The 17,636-nt window shown below is 39.8% G+C and overlaps 1 protein-coding gene across 1 annotated transcript in view; it reads right to left on the reverse strand.

The window, feature by feature from the left end:
* LOC126473142 (uncharacterized) overlaps nt 1-17,636 on the reverse strand; it is a 561,035-nt gene that overhangs the window by 400,915 nt on the left and 142,484 nt on the right. The window lies entirely within an intron of this gene.

Here is a 17,636-nt window from a genome sequence, read left to right on the forward strand (position 1 = left end):
GCCGAATATTTAATTTTTAACAGAAGTTGCTCGCCACGACGTGATCTATCACAGCTGAAAAAGCGACAAAAACGATTTATCTTCTACACAACCAATTACTTGTACACTAGTGGAAGACTGCCAATTAGTGCTTGAAACGCAAAACATTTTGAGATACAGTACAGAAACATACGAATATCCTACAATATCTACAAAAACCAAGTGGGAGGAATCAAAGTAGAAAATCAGAAAAGAGAAGTTAATGTTAACAGTAGCAAAAGGAGAGCTCCAGCTTGCACCCATAAGTGTTTAAATTATATGTCGAAGAAGAAATGGATGGATAAAAGTGCAAGGGGAACTAAAGTCACTGTTAAGGTTTTAACTGACTGTAGGACTTCTGACCGATAAAGGTTTGTACACGAGGTAGTCTTTCTAGCAAAAGTGGTGAAAGAGCTGTCGAATGGATTTAATAACATTCTCTGTAGAGAATATGAGTTACAGGTAAACAAAGCTTAGGCCATAAAGTGGCGTAGAAATGAAGATAGTGACTTGCCACAGATCATAATTGTACTAAATCCAACGATAAGAGTGGAAAAAAATTGCTGTCTGGTAAACACGAACAGACTAAAATGCTGGAAGTAGGATGACGGCATTAGGAGCTAGTTGGGGTAAAAACACTCTTGCACGAAATAATTCTATGGTCATCAAATACAGCCATTATATTAGGAAACATGTTCTGGAAGGACTGTCTGAAGCACAGCAGTGTACTTCAGTGACACTTGTAGTGCAATTGAAAATCAGAAATGCAGTGTTAGGAAATGGTGTTAAAATTGAATAGACAGAAATTACTACATAACAGTAGGAAAAATAAGCGAGAAGACAAGTCCATGGAAAACCTATACCAAAACCGGGATAGGGGAGTGGCTTCCAGTAAATATCTACTGGATGGTGCATCAGAGGAGAAAAATTGCAGGGGCACACCAACATTACCATACGTAAAATAGATTATGGACGACGCTGAGTATTAGTACGTACGACAAGATGAAAAGATTGAAGGTAAATAGGTAGAGATGGGGGACAGGACCACGACAATAAAAAGACGTGACTGAAAAGAAAAGTCTGCTTCGCAACATACAGATTCCGATCCAAACTAATCTTCAGTAAAGGTATTTCTCCGTTTTTCTTTCTAGTGTAGAACAGGTGAATATTTTTATCAAACTGTAGTGGACTATTGACAACAAATGTCATCAGTGAATAAACAACTGCGAGGTTCAGGATAATGTTCCCAATTGCTCATGTGGCGAAGTCTCCGTGTTAACCAAGATGTTACGTAACACTAAAATGTTAGTTGGGTCTTCGTGAAGCTAAGGTACAATAACAAAAATTGTTATTCCAATGGGTTTCGACCCATTAGATACACCTCTACACTACGTTGTAGCAATTTCATAGTAGATTCTTTCGCTTTCTAACTTATGGGTTCCATAGTGGATTATGATGACGGCAATGAAGACCTACTGATTCCTCTATAATCACGGCAGAGCGAACAGTTTTTCGAAAACTTAAGCGACAATTCGTCTATTTCTTTCTCCATCGGTAAGTTGTGGCCTACGAAGATTCTGAAATGTCAACAGACACTGTAACATACAATTATTATTAGTTCTCTTGAAAAATGTATACCCCTGGACGAATACCTTTAAACAAATAGGGAGTAGGCATATGAAGAGACTGCATTTTAAAGAATAGAATACTTTAATTCTGTCAATTCTTCATTGAGCATAAGACAGAGAGATTGTGTGTTTTGTGCTTCTGTGCATACAGTTGTATTAAATTGCAAGTTGACCCGGTCTGAGTTCCGTTCTTTCCTTCTGATCTTAGGATGTAATTGGTGTGCACGTTGCTGGGTATTGGCAGTTACTCTGGTAAGTGATAGGTATAAATGGGAAGTTTTGGGATTCTATCACAAATAGACTTCAAGTTTGTCTTTCCGTATAGTTCTTAATGTGACTTTCACAACTGACAATAACTATTGTAGGTAAACGCCAAACTGCATCTTACTGTACATACCAGATTTAAGAGCAGATCCCCATAAGTTACAACTGGCTGAGCGACCCGATCCTCAGGTCGGAGATAGCAAGAGTATACCAGTTTCAATATGATCATGTCCAGCAAAGCACTGCAGTATGCAAATATCCTTTGATTGAAAACCGTTTCACGTCGTGTGCCACACGATTGGATTGGCGACATGGCTTGCGAACGAGAAGTTCACGGAAGAGCGGATAAGGTTACACCTTAAGGAAGGCTTATATATTGCGAAAAATACGAGTATGTGATAAGCAATTGTCCTTTTTATTTACAGCACCGCGGCTGAGATGAAAGAAGTAAACGATTTCTGCTTCACAGTGATCCTTACGTTTGCTCTTACTGTTTCAGTTTTCAACACAGACAAAAATCACCTACGAAATGAAATGGACTGACAGTTGTCATTTTAGCCGCTGATCTTGAAAGGTGCTCTAAAACACCTTCGGACGCGGTGAGCCGTGATGCCTCGAGCTATAACGGGTGACTGGGTATAGACAATGGGCAGCCGATTGGCAACAGGTCAGCAGGTGGAATTTCCGCACGAGTTGCGTTTTAGCATAGACTATGATGAAAGCTGTACATGCAATGTCAGTGCACGTTTTAGAGATCAAGGTAACAAAACGCCGAGTGTGACGATATCCCGCTTCACTCTGCACCACCTACTATTTCTACTGTTGCGAGTTCTGAATTTCTCAAAAATGGTTCAAATGGCTCTGAGCACTATGGGACTCAACTGCTGAAGTCATTAGTCCCCTAGAACTTAGAACTACTGAAACCTAACTAACCTAAGGACATCACACACATCCATGCCCGAGGCAGGATTCGAACCTGCGACCGTAGTCTGAATTTCTCAACTCCCATCTCGGAGAACTTACACAGTGCGACCTATCATCGTTCCTTTAGCAGTTTCTTCTAGATTTATTACAACAATACAACGCTCAGGTACATACTTTGGCTATCCAAGCCTTCTTCGCCGAATAGCTAATCCGTCGGTTCCCTCACTAGATGTTTCACAAATTTAATGTGTCTGGAATATGAGGAAATTACAGATCGTCCATCTGCTTCTAAGAGTCAATAAAGGTGGCTGACTGATCAACTGAGCAATTTCGCGGGAAAAGTTAAGAAAACGCAGAATATTTGCACAGTATTTCTTGCTTTTTTATTTATTTATTTTTTATTGTTGCTACCCGTATTCATTACTTCAGTTTTCAGAGATAAATATGTACATGCGTCAGTGTCAGAAAGAACTAAAAAGGAATTTTGTACTTATACCGAATAGGGCGGGCAATGGATTTTTAAGTAGCGAAGGCTGTGCAGCCATACGACACTGTGGGAAACTTGGCTCTCCCCAGATACTTGAACATAATAGCACAGGCAGAAGTATTTTCAGTATGAATATCCTACAGTGATACTGCATTCAACCACACAAAAGATGTCATATGGTGCAAGTATCCGGAGGATCAATTGGTAACTCAGTCAACGATGTTGAAAGTACCCCACTGCATGCGAAACAAACCTGCTTCGACGTTAACGGCAGACTGAAGACAGTTCCAAACAAGGTGGACTTCGAAGCTGGGTTAAACGGTTTTCAGCGAGTTTCTCATGTAAGTAAACGACCTTTCGTCTCATATACAACAAGCAGAGCTAGTTCGTTTAGCGACTAGTATTGTAATAAATCCAAACATACATACAGAATCGGTAGAAATGATAAGTAATGTTATTAAACGTATTATTGAGGGGTTGTCTACTAATCGCCTGGCTCTCAGTTTTAAAAAGACGCAATATATTCCATTCTGCGCATCTAGAGGTACTACACCAATGACAAGTGTCGCACATGGTGCGGAAATAGTATCTACAGTGAAGATTTCAGAAATTTTAAGTGTCCATTTTGCTGAGTTTTAATCTGAAAAAAAAATACATTTTGAAACTCCTAAAACAGCTCAGTTCATCGACATTGCACTTAGAACCATTGCCAATCTTTGAGAAAACAAATCGATACATTAACAAATTTTACGCATTTTCATTCAATAATATCATATGGAATAATGTGCTGGGGTAACTCATCTTTAAGAAAGAAAGATTTAATTGCTCAAAAACGTAAGAATAACATTTGGTACTCATCCACAATCACCTTGTAGGCATCTGTGTAAGAAGTTAGACATTCTGACTACGGCTTCACAGCCTATTTATTCCTTCATCAAGTTTCTTGTAAATAATCCACTGTAGTTCAAAAGTAAAATGATGCACTTAACAGTACCAGAAGAAAAAAACGACATTTATTGCTCCACATTAAGGCTGTCTTTAGCACAAAAAAGGATACACAATGCCGCTACAACCATTTTTAATCACCTATCCAATAATATAACATATGACAAAGAGCAAAATTATATTTGTAGCCAAATTAAAAAAGTTTCTCGTTAACAACTCGTTCTATTTTGTAGATGAGTTTCTGTCTTTGTAATGTATAAAAGTTTCTGGGTAGAAATTACCAACTCATATCTATAGTAAAAAAGCTTGTAAATCGTCAACATGTAGGCACATTTACTTATGGATGTGTAATTGTAATGTAAAATGATTCGTTTCACATTATTACGATTAATCGTACAAATGATCGATGGACCATGAAACTAATTAAGCAACTCACAAGACGAAGAGAAGTATTCATGGCACTGCTGTAAGGCATACGTTCTGATATTTTACACAAAAAATCGCAAGTACCGAACTAGCTTTATAATTCGAAGTCTTCAGAAGATTTGATATGAAAGACGCACAGACACTGAATATGCTGGAAATATTTCTGTAGGTTTTGCACATAAAGGCGATCTCTGAGGGATCAAAAACTACTTTTTTTGAGCGTGGATAAATGTAAGATATTGTGTATAAACCGATGAAGAGAGCATTTTCTGTTCGATTATGCTATCGGTGATAAATCACTGCAATCAGTAACATCCTAAAGTGGAATGGCAACGTAAAAGTGAGAGTAGGAACGACAAACAAATGGCGGGCTGAGCTTCGTTGTAAGAATCGTAAGTAACTGTGATTCATCCATTAAGGGGCTCCGGAACGCCCTATACTTGCAATGTTAAAATAACGCTTATAAATTACATCTTTCCTCACAAAGTATTTGAGGTAGGAAGTTGAACTTTTTACAGATTATTTATTGGAATATGGGCTACAACTTAACACAGGGATTTTACAAAATTTTAGTTCAGTTATTAAAGATGATTTTTTTTCAATTGTAGTGAAAATTCACAACATTTTTTTGCAATTTTTTATTTATATGTTCAAAAATATACAGTTTTTTAGAAAAAGGCTGTGTTAAATTATGCAGAAGGTACTGTGTAACATTTACTGAAAGTTTGAAACAAATATGTTTGGAAGATCCTTAGAAAACATGTAATTAGTATGAGAAAATAAAAGTTTTGGGAATCGAGCGACAAAGATTGGATTAACTTTTTAGTGCATTTCAGGTCCATAGGATGGATTATCTTCATCCTCTGCAAACTCCTCCTCCAGCTTCCTCTTGTTCCTCCTCCTGTTTACTCTTGCTTGTATTTCTAGACTCTTTACAGCCCTGTCTGCAGCCCGAAGGCGTTCCTTGTCTAAAGCAAGCATCGCTCGTTGTTGTGTTCGTAGATTTTGCTACCATTTTCTTCAGTTGCAGTTACTGCAACACTGTTCCAAAAGGTGGTCATGTATGAACACTTATCACATTTCAGTTGTATTTCACTAGCAAGCCCTACGTGCTTTATTATGGAGAGTTCCAGACCAACTTCACTACAATGAATCATCTTACACAGTTTGAAAAAATTCCTTTGAGAACCGACATATCAAATATTTCATTCACATCCGATTCGCCCATAAAACATTCATAGTTTTCATTCATTGAACCAAGCTTCTTCTGTGAAGTATTTTCTTTCCCACTTTGACTGCTATGGGCAGGTGTACTTGAGAGGTTAGGTTCACTCACTTGGTTATCGTCTTTATTGTTTACAGTAATAACACATGCCTTTGGCTTTCCAACATTTCTCCTTTTCTTAAAAGCCTTCAGAGGATTTCTAATAACTTTACTTTTACTCATTATTATACTTCAACAAAACAGAGACTCAAGAAACAGAATTAGTTACGAATATTTTCGAAATAACGACAGAGTAAATAAACATGAAACAATCGACAATCACACCAGCGATATATATTGAACCATCACAGGTTAGCCACAACACATACTTTATCTCACATCACTAAAATGTACCTGATGAACACGGACGTTAATAGTAACACCATTTGACAGCAGTTTAACAACGCCACAGTGGGTCACGCCCATGTAGAACACATTTCAAAAAAAATTTAAAAATAGTTGTAGTCTTCGGAATTGAATAAATTATATATCTATTAAAAGGTAATAGTCTGCAGATTCAGAAAACGCAAAAAAGTAAAAATTGAACTTTTCATGATTTTGAGCCTTTCCGGAGCCCCTCAAAGAAGTAGCTTACAAGTGCCCGTGTTAGATCGTTGCACGCTCTCCACTCTTGGCAGGTTAGGTTAACGCAACAGAGAGAGAAGATCCAACGAAGAGCGGTGCGTTTCGTCAAGGGGTTGTTCAATAAGGGCGAGAGTGTAACAGAGACGCTCAGCAGTTTTCAGTTGCAGACGCTACAAGAGTGGCATTATGCATCACTGAGAGGTTTACCGTTGCAATTGCGAGAGTGTGCCTTGCAAGAAAAGTCGGACAACACATTACTTCGTTCCACGTAAGTCTCTCAAAATGACGAGAAAAACAGAGAAATTTGAGCTCTTATGGAAGCTTAGCTAAAGTCGTTCTTCTCAAGCACCAGTCGGAAGGCTGCTAGCGGAGCTCTCACGGTGGAATCACAATTCGCCTATTTTTTATCTGTGTATTAGCGCATCATGATAAAAAATGCCTACTCGGTTGCTGTTACCGGCGATAATTTAGGATGTGTCGCTGCAGGCGCTTATACGCAGACCGTATCAAGACTGGATAAAAATATCGGTGAAGAGGTAATTCAAGCCAAAAGAAATGGTGCAGCTGTCGAGACATCAGACTCTGATATGGAAAGAGCTGGAGTTGAGGCGAATGCCGTGATAGTTCCTACTCCACCCTCGTCACCTCCTAGTTTGTGCTCTATTTTGAATGGAATAGAAATCTACTCCTAACTCCGTAGGCGATGTCGTTAACGAACTTTAGTCCGATGACGCTCGACACAGAGAAATCCCGTTCGACATCTGGTGGGGAAGGAAATATTCACATCCAGTACTTTGGCAGCAAGGCGTGGCGTAAGGTTATTGGTATCAGACGTCGCACCAATTTCGTGGGTTAATTTTAAACTTATCCGCAGTTTCTCTTGAAGTGACAGCATCTGCCCGTCAGATGGAGGCGTTGAGTTCGACGTCCGCTGTGGTACCATTCAGACGGAATGGTTTATATGCTGGTACCGAAGTTCAACCCACCGTTTTCCTTCTCATCGAGTCCACAGCTCGTGGTCTCGCGGTCGCGTTCTCGCTTCCCGATGTCCCGGGTTCGGTTCCCAGCCTGGTCACCTGCCTCGAGATGACTGGTTCTTTGTGTCGTCCTCATCATTTCATCATCATTCATGAAAGTGGCGAGATTGGGCTGAGAAAAGGTTGGGAATTTGTATGGGCGCTGATAACCGCGCAGTTGAGCGCCCCACAAACCAAACACCATCATCATCCTTCTCATCGACGTCAATGGAAGAGAAACGACACAGTCATCAAAGCTAAGCAACACAATGCAACTACTCATTCGTTGCAGACCTGCAAATCGCCGAGACGCTATGCAATTTGAAAGCGTATCAGAAAGTACTTCAACAAAATGGGACGTCAACCTCTAACCTAACTTTTTGGGAGGGGGGGATTCAAATATTTTATTGGTGCAAGGAAAGACGGAAACATCTGACGTCACGTAAGTCCTCCTGCTCTGCTGACCACTAAAACTGCAACACCTTGAAGACGGTATGAAGTGTGCTACTCGCATATTCTGCATTATACAAATGATTAGCATTTCAGCCTAACCTCCCAAAGCAGGTAGGAATACCGCTATCTACATTCTGAATACGGCGTCGATGGGCTCAGGAGTGCCATTCTTAACGCCATTCAGGATCTCAACAGCATCGCATGACTAGCGCCCTAGGGGACAGAAATATAGTTAGCTTGGCGTGGTGGATCGTTCAGCGATGTCACGTATCTTGACTCAGGAAATGGGCTTGTTTGCATCAAGGTAACCATCAAAACGAACAATGTGACGACGCCTAGAGCCCCACATCGTGTTTTCAGACAAGTCCCGGTTCTGCGAACAGCATCACAAAGGACATATCCGTATGTGAAGTCCCGGAGGAGAAAGTACATTATCAGTCTGCATTCGTCATCGTCATAAGGGCTCAGAGGCTGGCTGGCGTGTTGGTACGGCGTGCCATTGGGTTCACAACATGGTCACATCTGGTTCACGGAGCGGGTAATTTGGACAGGAGGTGTTACATTTCTATTATTTTAAGGCCGGCGGCTGTCCCCTGTCTTTGAAGTCCGTGTGACGCTTCCTATCAACAAGACAACGGAAGATCGTGTGCTGGATGAGCTGGTTGTGCTGTCCTGACCTTCGTCAATACAGCTGGTGTTCAACTCTTGCCTTGGCCAGCATGTTCTTTCACTCACTCAAAACATCTGGTCACGGGTCCCTGAAAGAAAGGCATGTCACTATTCACCAGCACTATGACTGATGAACTCTGGCGTAAAGTTGAATAAACCTGAAGTGACGTACCGTTTCCTTCGCTCAAACATAGTTCATCTCGATGCCTAGCTGTATAACATTCAACCTGTGTGCCAAATTTCACACGCTGTACACCTCCGTATCGCCTACAAATAGAATCAAGCAAGCTTTTTACTGTACTGTAGAAGCACAAGAAGTAAAATAACGTTATTTGCTGTTCTCGCATTTTTAATGGCCCTCAGTGTACAAAGTAGTTCAAGGCTTTCTTCCCAGAATCGTCATCGAATCATCACTCGTTCTACAAAAATGCCCTCTCATAACTAGAAGAATAGAGACGCACATCCGCGCTGGGTTGCCGCACGGTTTGAGGCGTCATGTCACGGACTGCGTGGCCGGAGGTTCGAGTCCTCCCTCGGGCATGGGTGTGTATGTTGTTCTTAGCATAAGTTAGTTTAAGTAGTATGTAAGTTTAGGGACTGATGACCTCCGCTGTTTGGTCCGTTAGGAATTCAGACACATTTCAACATTTTTAGACATGCACAGTGGCCCACGACAGGTAGTCGCTCTGACGAAAAGCTGCAGGTGAAAACAAACCAAAAATATCAGGGGTCATTCTACATCAATATGCGTTCCCATTCCTAGAAGGATTTCATTTAATCTGTAAAATAACAGTTCGTAACTTGGTAGCTTACAGATAATTTTGTGTGCCCAGTTAAGAGCTACTTTATCTGTAATTTTTTGTTCTGTGTTTCTGTCCTGTCACGGACTCAGCATTAAAGACTATCAGTGTCCTCTTTATGTGGAAGATGCATGACTCACGACAAAACTGTTTCGCGGTTTTGGTTCAGAAACATGGAACCGGACATATTCTGCTCGTCATGAAGTGGTCACATAGAAATGATGTTACTTGCCATATGCCTTTATGTGCAGCCAGTCAGGCATTGATTTTTGGCAGATGGCTGCAGACGATATCCACGATTACGAAAGTTACTACAGTCCTCTAGACCCTCTTCCCTGTATAAGGACAATACAAGAAAAACCAACTTCAGACGCCGTGACCAGCTGTAAATTTATGTCAGCGCTTAGTGAAAATTATAGTCGTGAAAGGACGAGAGTGAAGCGACGTAATTACGTAACCGGACTATCTTGCTGGGATATACCGTAGACAGCCTTTTTTGCTCCTCTGAAAATTGCCGAGCAGCGCAAGAAGAGACAGGACGCCTTTTAAGACGCTTACGTGGTAGCCAGCAACTAACAGGTGTTTTTACGTATCCCATCTGCGACAGGTTGTAGTTCATTTTTAGCCGTTTCTCCTCAGAGCGTAACAGAAAACAGGTTCAGCGACTCATATGTAAAATTAGTTTCGTACTAGTTTACTTCTTTACTTTCGCCGTGGGAAACGTATGCAACATAGTGACATAACATCAGCAAACGACTAGCTACCAAATAACGTGGTTGTTCTCTACACAAGGATCAATGAGTCTGATGTGATACGAACTCATTAAACCTTCTTACGAAAGTATTTCTATGTCAGTAATGAATTCTGCCAAACACTTGTAAATAAGCGAATCCAACACATTTAGTTTGCACTTGAGTTCGAGGTAGCGCGCATTATTAAATTAGCTGTCCTAGACGCCACATTTTCCTTGCAACTCTCTTCCATTGGTAGCATCGACTGGATACGAAGTACTCTTTTTCTAGTTTTCTTGTTCTCTTTTATTCCTAACACAAAGAAAGACAGAGTCTCTCATTTATTCTGCTCTTTAATGTCACCTATCTGTACTTTTTCTTTTTCAATTCCTGCCTACTCGATAACCTGGGTGAGCCAGAACCTCATCGACTATCTTTCAGAGGTAATATTATGAACCAAAACAAGAAAAAATGTCTAGCAAACATGGGCCAAAATGCAACCCTTAAGAGCTATGAGCACATGTTCAGTAGAAGAGATGTCTTTCACAGTAGTGAAGATGAACGAATGCTCACAGCTATAAGGAAATGCATTTTAGTCTAGGTGTGCTAGACTTTTTTTCTTGTTTTGGTCCATGTTACGACGTCTCAAAATGCGAAATACAAAGAACTTCCAGTAGAAAAGATGTTCTCACATTACCGAAGATTAACAAGTGTTCATAGCTCTTAAGCTATTCAATTTATAGCCCATGTTCACTATATAATTTTTTCTTGCTTTGGTCCATGCTACCACCTCGGAAAGTTAGTCGGTGGAGTTCTGGTTCACAATGTAGATTCATTAAATAAAGAAACATTTTTCGCATTTCGTAATTTAATTACATTAAAATTGGAAATTATGCCTCATGCAAAACACTATTTGGCTATTTTGTTCTTTCAGCATTTTTTGTGCTACCTTCAGTGGGTCTCATTTAACATACATTCTGAAGTTTACCATTGTTTCTGGAGCTTTAAGGGGAGTTAGAACGGATTTTTTTTCAAATTTTCGGATTTTTATCTAATCATAAAATTTGCAATTTTCCGAATAAAACTATATAAACGCACATGGGAAGTATTTAATTTTATTTTTTAAATATAATCTACACTGGTTGAAAATGTTAACGATTTTACGTGCATTACTTCAAGATCTAATAAAAACGGTAATTTTTTACACAGAAGGCTATGGATTGCTGTGTTACAAAGGCTAAATTACATGTCTATATTGGTAGCACTGTCAAAAACAGTATCGTATCGTTTCATAGTATAAACACGCGTTGTATGTCGAACTGCTAACGTTTTTCTGAGGAAACGTGACGAATAGATTGGTAAAACTCTCAAAAAGTAAAGTATGATGCCAAAACGAAGTTTTTTTTTTTTAAGAAACGTGGTTTTCATGGTAATAGAGTTTGGAAGAAAGGGAAACATTGTGTTCAACATGTGACGTGCGAAGTTACAGACAATGAAATACAGGCAAACTCATTAGTATCTAAGAAACATCCATTAGCGCTTCGAATATTAAAATAAAACGTTGTGATACACAGTTTTCTCGTAACTAAAGTGATGTAAATGGTAGATTAGGTTATATTCTGATAGATTTATACATCCTAACAAGGGTGTTAGGTAAGTAAATGTGTGTGTTGTAAAATATGTGGAGGGCCAGTACGTTTACGTGAAGACAGTGAGGTATCAAATAGAGTAGCCAGGAAACTTATCATTAATTGTGCCAGTTGTAAATATGCTCATTCAGTTTAGAATTCTGATAAGTCTAAAGATAATTATTTTGAAGAAAATGTTAGGTGATTTCATGGATTGAGAGCTATTGGCAAAGGACACACTGCAGCAGAAACAATGTGTGCCGTGATGAATATGCCACGCCCACCTTTTAAAATCGACAGGTATGCAGGATTTATCGGAGCTACTGTGGAATCTGTTGCATGTGAGTCAATGAAGGGTGCTCCAAACGAAGCTGTTGAAATAAATGATGGTATGACTAACATACCAGTAGCGTCTGATGGCACTTGGCAGAAACGCAACTACAGTTCTAAGAATTTTGTTGCTACGGTGACTAATGTGGACACTGGAAAGATAATAGATTTCCAGATTTTAACCAAACTTTGTTATAAGTGTAAATCAAAGAATGAAGAAGGGCATATCTGTGACAGAAATTATGAAGGAACAAGTGGTGGTACGGAGGCCTTTGCAGCTACTGAAATTTTTAGTCGATCTGTGAATGAAAGGGGAGCCTGTTACACTAAGTTCTCGGGTGATGGAGACTCAAAAGCACATAACAATGCAGTAGCCGCTCAGGCTTATGGTGGGAAGATTATCACAAAACTGGAATGTGTTGGTTATGTCCAGAAGAGGATGGACACTAGGTTGAAGAAGTTGAAACAAAGTTTGAGAGACAAGAAACTTTCTGATGGTAAAACCATAAGAGGCAGGCTGACAGACCAAATTGATCGATGAACTACAGCAGTATTATGGGATGGCCACTAGAAATAATACTGAGGATTTGTTGAAAATGAAGCACGCAGTATGGGCTACCTTCTTCCACAGACTGTCAACTGATGAAAAATCAGTTCACCACCTTTGCCCTCCCGGACCGAAAGTTCCATCCCAGCAGCAGTCATGGATATCATAAAACCTATTTACAGATACCTGACAAATCCTGAATTACTGAATAAGTGTCTGCATGTTAAGACTCTAAATCCCAATAAGTCGTTCAATAATCTTATATGAACTCGATTACCAAAAAATGTTTTTGTTGGAATGAAAACACTAGAGTGGGTGGTCAGTGATGCTGTTACTGCTTTTAATGATAGCAACATTGGTAGGGTGAAAGTGCTACAGCATATGGAAATTAATCCTGGAGCAAACTGCATCAGAGAACTTGAACGGATGGATAAGGTTCGCACTGATAAAGCAGAGAATGCAGGACAGTTGGTCACTAAGGAGTCCAGAAAGAAGAAAAGCAGAAAAAACTCGGAAAAATATCAAGAGGATGGTATACAGCATTGTGGAGGATGCTTCTGAGTGACTAAAAATAAAAAATTAAGCATATTTTTAGTGAGTTACAGTCTTTTGAAACTTTAGAAGCCGTTTCTGGAGATTTACATTTTCTGTTGCATTTTTCCCTAAATCTCAGAAACCATTTCGAGTAGAGTTTCAGATTCTCAGGGAGTAATAACATACATACCCTGAGTCTACTGAACTAAAAGAAGAACATAATGTTATGTATAATTAAAATTATTTAGGATAACGTACAAAAAAAGTACACAAAATTTTTACCGTGTAATAAAAAAACTGTGTATCCGAAATCAGTGGCTGAAATGCAATTATTGCGGTTCAGTAGACTCAGGACATAGAGTTTAATGACCTGTAAAAGTTTCATAACAATGGCTACAGTTGTTCCTGAAATACAGGGAAGCCAATTCACTAAATTTAACATTGTCACGATAGGGCGTTCCAACTCCCCTTAATCTTGTTTCCCCTTGCTCTAAACGTGTTAAAACACTTATTACTTCCATTATCGATGTTTTTAGGGTTCCGTATCGCAATCGGTAAAAACGGAACTCTTATAGGATCACTTTGTTGTCCGTCTGTTAAGACCCAATTTCTGACGAACAGGAAAATGTATTAAGTTGAAATGTATGCAAATACTAAGGTCTACGGTCCGTTGGCGGTGTGCACAATTTAAGTTTCTAACTCAGTGCAATCAAAAGAAAGGCCTTTTATGTCACATATTTCGATACTCACAAACTCATTCATCAAAACCTATAGAGTACTTCCCGTTGACTTTGGATCACGGAATACGGCAAGAAGGGAGGTTTCACGGGGCAAGTAAAGGAAAAAAATCCAAAAATTGTTAATTTATAATTGTATCACATTAAAATATTTTTATTTATTGTCCGTCTGTTCGCCTGTCTGTCTATTAAGACCGCTTTCTCTCAGGAGCAGTTAACAGGGTTTTAGTTGAAATTAATGTGAAATATTAAGGTCTACGGCCTCTTGGTGGTATAAAAAATGTAAGCTAAGTCAATGCAATCAAAGTATACGGCCATTTATGTCACATATTTTGATACTTGCAAACTCACTCATCAGAACCTCTAGACGAACTATCTATCTACATAATTTAGTTTCTTGGCCCCTCACATCACGTGTGCTACTCGCGCGTGTCTTTTTTTAAACTGTTACTACGCATTTTATTTATTGTATCACAGAAAGGCATTATTGCAACTGCATTTCAACGCCGCCTAGAAATGAACTGTTCTTACGTCATCCATTTACCTACGGTTTTTCAAGTCCCATACACACATACATTATAAGCCTCAGTTTTTTTATCCTCTCGGCATTTTCAGTCTTTTTTTTATTCATATAATTTTTATATGGGGGCGGTATACTCGTTAAAACAGGTTATCCTCTTAAAGTTTCGTATTTTATATAAATATTTTATTGACAGAAATATGGAGTGACTACTCCCTGGCCGTCCTTCGTTATACTTTTCAGTGCTGCTAGTTCTGTCTGTATGGAGTTACTGGAATAAACAACTTTACCTGGTTTTTTACGTTATGCTGAGCTACGATTGGACTCTGCACTTGTAGTGTCTCATGTCTAGTAGTAGCATTATTTCTGACAGACTCATTCCCACGTATCCCTCCTCAGCAATGGATACATTCATTTATAGCTATTTAATTTCCCCATAGATCCATAAAAAACTCTGGTTCGAACTTTTAACTGCACTTCGTTCTTTGACTTCTTTAACTTCTAGTTAACAGCAACGATAACTATGTGGCTTACTTTACATGTACCTCAGATCTGTCACTAAAGATGTGCATCTCTTGGACGACTGTAGAGAGCGGCGGGTTTCTACGTGTTGGCGGAAAATTGATTAAATTTCTCACTCTCCCTCCGGCGTATTGTGTTCACGATGTGTATCTTTGTCTAATCCGCAATCTGAAATCGGCCACGCCTAGGGTTCGTAACAGAAAATTTCCTGCGGCGTGCAGCGATTTCCTTCGTTTCTCTTCAGTCCGTCGGGAGATATCGTGAAGTCTACATTGCTTCTGCGATGTACCATATCGGGCGGTTTCTGCAGGACTTCGGAGTGAAAGGCTGCGCTGTTGGAGCAGAGAAGAATTAGATCCTCGGCCCGCGAGAAAATTCTGCAGAATCAGGATCCAAACCCGTGCACGGTCAACGATAAATTTCCGTAGTATTCCTGTAACTCTTAACGCAAGTGCCCTGTTGACTCCACTGAAAAGGACGGGGCTAATTTCCTCTCCCATCCTTCCCTCATCCGAGATTGTGCTTCTGCCTAAATAACCTTGTCGTCGAGGGGACGTTAAGCTGTAATTTCTTTTCTTCCTTCTCTTTCGTTGTATCTAATCATGTTGCGAAATGGAACTAGGCACTGCCCGTTTAGCGTGTAGCTCTTAGGAACCGTTTCTCCTTTACATTGACGTTGCGGTCCTCAGTGCGAAGACTGCTTTGGTGCAGCTTAGAGAGTTCCTTTGTGCATAATCCCCCGTTCAATTAGCAAAAATGTAGATTCAGAACGAATATCATAAATAAAATACTAATTTTGAACTACTATGTACACGTTACTACATGAGATGGCAAAATTTATGTGATACCTCCCAATATGGTTTTTGTCAGGCGTAGTGCAGCAACTCCACGACGTATGGACTCAACAAGTCGTTGGAAGTCCCCTACAGAAATATTGAGCCTCCATAGCTGTCCATAATTACAAAAGCGTTGCCAATGCAGAATTTTGTGCACGAACTAACCTCTCGATTGTGTCCCATAGCTGCTTGCAAACCAACACCGACAATGTTAGTTCAGGTATACATGCCGACGTCGCAAGCTGAACATGAAGAGATAGAGAAAGTGTATGAGGATATTGAAAGAGTAATACAGTATGTAAAAGGGGATGAAAATCTAATAGTCGTGGGGGACAGGAATGCAGTTGTAGGGGAAGGAGTACCAGAAAAGGTTACAAGAGAATATGGGCTTGGGACAAGGAATGAGACAGGAGAAAGACTAATTGAGTTCTGTAACAAGTTACAGCTAGTACTAGCGAATACTCTGTTCAAGAATCACAAGAGGAGGAGGTATACTTGGAAAAGGCCGGGTGATACGGGACGATTTCAGTTAGATTACATCATGGTCAGACAGAGATTCCGAAATCAGATACTGGATTGTAAGGTGTACCCAGGAGCAGATATAGACTCAGATCACAATATAGTAGTGATGAAGAGCAGGCTGAAGTTTAAGACATTAATCAGAAAGAATCAATACGCAAAGAAGTGGGATACAGAAGTACTAAGGAATAACGAGATACGCTTAAAGTTCTCTAAGGCTGTAGATACAGCAATAAGGAATAGCTCAGTAGGCAATACAGTTGAAGGGCCATCACAGAAGCTGGGAAGGAAAACATAGGTACAAAGAAGGTAACTGCGAAGAAATCATGGGTAACAGAAGGAACACTTCAATTGATCGATGAAAGGAGGAAGTACAAAAATGTTCCGGGAAACTCAGGAATACAGAAATACAAATCGCTGAGGAATGAAATAAATAGGAGGTGCAGGGAAGCAAAGACGAAATGGATGTAGGAAAAATGTGAAGACATCGAAAAAGAAATGATTGTCGGAAGAACAGAATCAGCACACATGGAAGTCAAAACAACCTTCGGTGACATTAAAAGCAAGGGTGATAACATTAAGAGTGCAACGGGAATTCCACTGTTCAATGCAGAAATGAGGGCACATAGGTGGAGAGAATACACTGAAAGCCTCTATGACGGGGAAGATTTGTCTGATGTGATAGAAGAAAAAAATGAGTCGATTAAGAAGACATAGGGGATCCAGTATTAGAATCAGAATTTGAAAGAGCTTTGGTGGACTTAAGATCAAATAAGGCAGAAGGGATAGATAACATTCCACAGAATTCTAAAATCATTGGGAGAAGTGGCAACAGAACGGCTATTCAAGCTGGTGTGTTGAATGTATTAGTCTGGCGACATACCATCTGACTTTCGCAACAGCGTCATCCACACAATTCCGAAGGCGGCAAGAGTTGACAAGTGCGAGAATTATAGCACAATCAGCTTAATGGCTCATGCAACCAAGTTGCTTACAAGAATAATATACAGATGAATGGAAAAGAAAATTGAGAGTGCGCTAGATGACGAACAATTTGGCTTTAGGAAAGGTAACGGCACGAGAGAGGCAAGACTAAAGAAAAATCAAGACACAGTCATAGGATTTGTAGACCTGGAAAAGGCGTTCGACAATGTAAAACGGCGCAAGATATTCGAAATTCTAAAAAAAGTAGGGGTAAGCTATAGCGAGAGACGGGTCATATACAATATGTACAACAGCCAAGAGGCAATAAT

The sequence above is a fragment of the Schistocerca serialis genome, chromosome 1 (assembly GCF_023864345.2).
Source record: "Schistocerca serialis cubense isolate TAMUIC-IGC-003099 chromosome 1, iqSchSeri2.2, whole genome shotgun sequence".
Classification (NCBI taxonomy): domain Eukaryota; kingdom Metazoa; phylum Arthropoda; class Insecta; order Orthoptera; family Acrididae; genus Schistocerca; species Schistocerca serialis.